General features: G+C 45.4%; 1 protein-coding gene across 18 annotated transcripts in view; it reads right to left on the bottom strand.

The window, feature by feature from the left end:
* Positions 1-2,365, bottom strand: part of LOC101041915 (aldo-keto reductase family 1 member C4) — a 79,475-nt gene extending 77,110 nt beyond the window's left edge. For 15 of the 18 annotated variants that reach the window (XR_005581934.2, XR_005581929.2, XR_012518998.1 and 12 more), the window contains exon 1: positions 2,037-2,363. The gene's annotated coding sequence lies outside the window, so the exon portion shown is untranslated. Of the gene's footprint in view, positions 1-2,036 lie in introns of all 18 variants that reach the window. The other 3 variants (XM_074405124.1, XM_074405121.1, XM_074405123.1) reach the window with 3 other exon arrangements.
* Positions 2,366-3,361: the final 996 nt, after the last annotated feature.

Here is a 3,361-nt window from a genome sequence, read left to right as displayed (position 1 = left end):
CAGTGTATATACAATAGCATGGTGCTTTCAAACTTTGATAACCTTCAGGAATAATTCTTACAAAGACATGTAATTGTTCGTATAGTTTGTAGGGGTAAAAATTTAATCAGCTAGTCAACAACGTACAATTTCATTCCAGACAACTTTTTTGAAAAGTTGGGACAATGTCATGGGCTACTGGCCAAAGCACTTTGAGACTGACAGGTGTTTATAACGTTTATGTGCACGTTTTCCAACGCTTTCATCCTCCACTGATTGAACCCCATCAAAGGGGCTTCCTTAACCGACATCTTTCAGCTGAGAAAATCCTATCAAGTTTCCTAGTCCACGATATTTCCTGAAATGATTTCGTTCCTGAAATTGGAGGAGGCTGTAAACTTTGGAGGACCCTTGGGTGATCTTTGCACTGTTTTCTGTCTTCACTCATTTCATTGATATCAAATATTCTCATGGCTTTGAATACAACCTCTAAGCCAAGAAACCACAAATCAATATCTGCAACTCAGGCTTTTCTCCGAAACTCCAGAGTGAAACACCACATTGTCTGCAACTCAACATCAGCACCTAATGGACATTCAGGCTTAGCATGCCTCAGACAAAGCTCATTGTTCCTAGACTAAGTAATGATTTCACATCTTACAAAACTGATTGACATAATCAAAGATTAATATATTTTTTCAACTTATTAGTCAAGTATGTAATGCCAAAGAATTTCACATTTTCTTAGCATGCATAAAGTTTTTTCCAAGATGTGAAATAATAATTAGAACAGTCACTTAGAAATAGCAAATCTGCCACAGGCTTATTCCACTCATTTACCCTTCATTTTCACAAAAACCGTATTTTAAAGAGTTACTCAGAATTTTTTAAAGCTTAAATTGGGAACACATGGGATGTAACAAAATTCTATAACCTCCAATTCCTCATTTCACTATATTCTTTATATAAGAAATGCTAAAAGGAGGCTGGGAGCAGTGGCTCATGCCTGTGATCCCAGCACTTTTGGGAGGCTGAGGTGGGCAGATCACCTGAGTCAGGAGTTTGAGACCCACCTGGCCAACATGGTCTCCAGGAATGGAGACAATTTTAGGAATAAGGAGCTGCATGGCGGATTCCATTCTGTTGGGGGCGGGGGATGGGGGGCACCCTGGAGCTTAAAGCAGGGTGATCATGTCTTAAGTGGGTCCTAATTGCTCCTGACTTGTCTCTTGGACGCTGGGTGCTTCCTCTTTTCCTGCAGTTCACACTTGTACAGCATCCAAGGCTGGGAGAGGAGAAAACTCAGGGTGCTGAAGGCAGCGAGCTTTTTGGTATTAAAGGGGAGCTGTGCTCTCTGAAGCTGGTGTGGCTTCACCTTCTGGCTTATCCCCCTTCAGCAAACACAGGTCCCTTGGCGTGGATTCTGAGGAAGACCTTGGTGAAGAATGTGGACTCCCAGCTCAGACCAACCTCTGCAACCTTAGCAAAGCTGGATATTCAATCTACTGCACTCTTCTAATCGTGTGTTACAATCTACGAACAGCAGAGCCACTGGCCCTCAAACACCTGATACTTTTCCCTCATGTAATCCATGCCCCAGAGAGACAGGATCCTCCCTTAGTCTTCTAAGCCACAGTTTGGGAAGGTGTTTATCCCTGGAACTGGGGTTTCCAAATTCAGCAATAACTACTAATACGGTTTAGCTATTTGTGCATGCCAAATCCCATGCCAAAATGTAATCCCCAGTGCTGGAGGCAGGGCCTGGGGGGAGGTGACTGGATCATGGAGTGGATCCCTCATGAATGGCTCAGCGCCATCCCCTTGTGATGAGTTAGTTCTGGCTGTGAGTTCCCGGGAGACCCGGTTGTGTAAAGCGTGTGGCACCTGCCCCCTCGCTCTCTTGCTCCCACTCACGTGGTGTGAGACTCGGGAGGCCCCCTTACTTCTGCCATCACTGTAAGCTCCCTGAGGCCCTCCCCAGAAGCAGATGCCAGCACCACGCTTCATGTCCAGCCTGCAGACCAAGGGCCAATTGAGCCCCTTTCTTTATCACTTACCCAGTCTCGGGTATTCTTCCGTCATGACACAGTTGCCCTGATACCATCACTTCCATGTCCTTGTTTCAAAAAAGTGTCTTGTTTTAGTCCCAGCCCACGGAAAGATGTAGAGATATAGCCTCACAAAAGTGAATGTGGAACTATTAGACTTATTCATACATGCCTGACTTAAAAAAAAAAAATACTAGGAACACTGATTTCCATGTAAAAAATACACAGTAAATATTTCTAGAACTGAACTACAGGTAGGCTATCTAGCTCCACCTATTACTCCTAACCTCTGGCAAAGTGGCTTCAATCTTGTGATTGCTTAAGAAGCCTTAATGAGATTTAAGAATTATCCCAGGAACAGGTAAGTTTTCATGTGTTCTGGTTATCTACCTCAGTGAACACTGACACTTACGTAATGCAGTGTTCCCACCCCATCAGCCTGAACTCCAGGAGGTGGTATTTCACTGATACCCCATTGAGGACTTGGGGCCAGGGTGAAGCCTGACTGACTCTCCTGTGCTCAGCGCCCCTCCTCCCTCCCCTGCTCTGCTGTAGCCTAGGGAAAGATATAGCCCATGACTGGGATTAGACGTATATACATAGCCAACACAACCTTTCATAAGGATTTATAAACAGTTTGGCGATCACAGAAAATGAGAACAGAGCACAGGAAAACTTTCAAAAAAAAGACGCACTGTGGCCATGCCTAGAGGTCAATTTCATTCACTTCACAAATATTTATTGAACACTGACTACATACTAGGAGCTTTCTAGATGTAGTGATTAGTGTTGGATAAATCAGTCATTAAATATGAAAACACACCACGAAATGAGTGAATAATTCAGGTACTTGCTCTGGTGACAATTGTTCTGAAGAAACTGAAACGGAGGGGTGAGATGGAGAGAGACGGGGGCTGGGGAGCTACTTCAATTAGAGTGACACAGGGACAAAGATATCACCAAGAAGGCGAGACTGAAGCCAAAAATCAATGATGAGATGGAGGGGGTGACATGAGGCTCTGGGAAACCCCTGCACAGGTAGGTACAAGTCTCTGTGTGACTCCCACATTCTCCTAGAGAAGAACTTGACAAGGACATGGCCATCTTGTTTCAGGGGCAGGGGGTGAGTCTCAGGAGATCCCATTTGGGCCAGGACCTCTGCGTGGGTTGCAGGACCTGGGAGAGGTGGCCCAGAACAGCATGAAGGCCTTGGCTGGGGTGGGCAGGTCTAGGAGTGAGGGGCAGTGAGCAGCCCCAGAACACTGACTGTTGTGAGAATGACCATGCTGCTGTGAGCTCCCTGTGACCCGTGCAGTGGATGGAATCTTCACATC

Source organism: Saimiri boliviensis, chromosome 8 (assembly GCF_048565385.1).
Source record: "Saimiri boliviensis isolate mSaiBol1 chromosome 8, mSaiBol1.pri, whole genome shotgun sequence".
NCBI lineage: Eukaryota > Metazoa > Chordata > Mammalia > Primates > Cebidae > Saimiri > Saimiri boliviensis.
The sequence above is the reverse complement of the archived record's forward strand: the minus strand, read 5'-3'. Positions and strand labels throughout refer to the sequence as shown.